Below are 1,117 nucleotides of genomic sequence, written 5' to 3'. Positions count from 1 at the left end.
GGGAGGCTGGTGGGGGGCCGGGTCGGGGGCAGCAGAGCCCAAGGACCAGGTGCCTAAGTCAAACAGGAGCCTGAGACTAACCTCCCTACGCGTTGCGTTGTGTGTCCGAGGGGCTTCACCTGCTTGCGTGCACAGGTGGTCTGTCCTTTGGGGGGAACGCTGAGGCTCAGGAGGCCCCGGGGACTGCTGGGGGTCTGGCTGTCCAGACCCCAGGACCCCGACGGCTCACTCACAGCCGCCCCTTCCTGAACCTGCGCGCTCCAGGGGGAGGGGCGGGCGGGGAAGGGCAGGGTCGGGGTCACTTGCCAGGAGCCCCCGGGACAGTGCGGGCAGCGGGCGCCCCCCTCCGCCCTCCTGGCTGAGCCAAGGGCTGGTGGTCAGGACCAGAGGATGCAGGGCTTGGGCTGTCCGTTCGCATTCACGGGCCCCAGGCACTGCCGGTGGGTCGCCTCCGGGCATCGTGCTTCTTCCACGCCCTCCGTGGTCGGCTCAGCCTGCTCGCCTGCATGGATTTTGGCTGCGTGGCCTGGTTTGTCCATTCGCGCTACGATTCCAGACGCCCCCGTGGAAGGCGAGGCCCGTGTCCGTCCAATCTGGGCTCCGGCCGGCTGCGTCCCGCACACAGCTCACCTGTAACTATTTCGCTTTGTACCTTCACTGTTGGCTGAAGCCGTTTGTTGCTCTTCACATTTTTAAAACCTGACACTGTTTGTAATACATTCTTAGCCTGGAAATAAAATTGTTTTTTCTTATCGTCTTGTCCTTTTCCATGTGGCCAGCTCTGTCCACCTCCCACCCTGGCCCTCCCAGTGGGGCCTTTAACTGTCTCTGAAATCCAGGGGCTCGGCCTCCTTTGGCCCATGGGTCACAGAGCAGGGAGAGGCCTCGCCTGTCTGTTCAGCCTTAAGCCTGAACACGCCGGAGGCGTGAACAAGGAGAGCAGCCTCAGCACACAGGCCTCGTGCACGTGTGCATGTGTGTGTGGTGTGTGTGCCAGCGTGTGATGTGTGCATGTGAGCGCTTTCACTTGCATGCATGTGTACTGTGTGTGAGACGTGCACACATGTGTGACATGCAATGTGCATGTGTGTCATGGCGTGCATGTGCGCGTGCGCAT

The sequence above is a fragment of the Mesoplodon bidens genome (genome assembly GCF_964165515.1).
Source record: "Mesoplodon bidens genome assembly, chromosome: 1".
NCBI lineage: Eukaryota > Metazoa > Chordata > Mammalia > Artiodactyla > Ziphiidae > Mesoplodon > Mesoplodon bidens.
The sequence above is the reverse complement of the archived record's forward strand: the minus strand, read 5'-3'. Positions refer to the sequence as shown.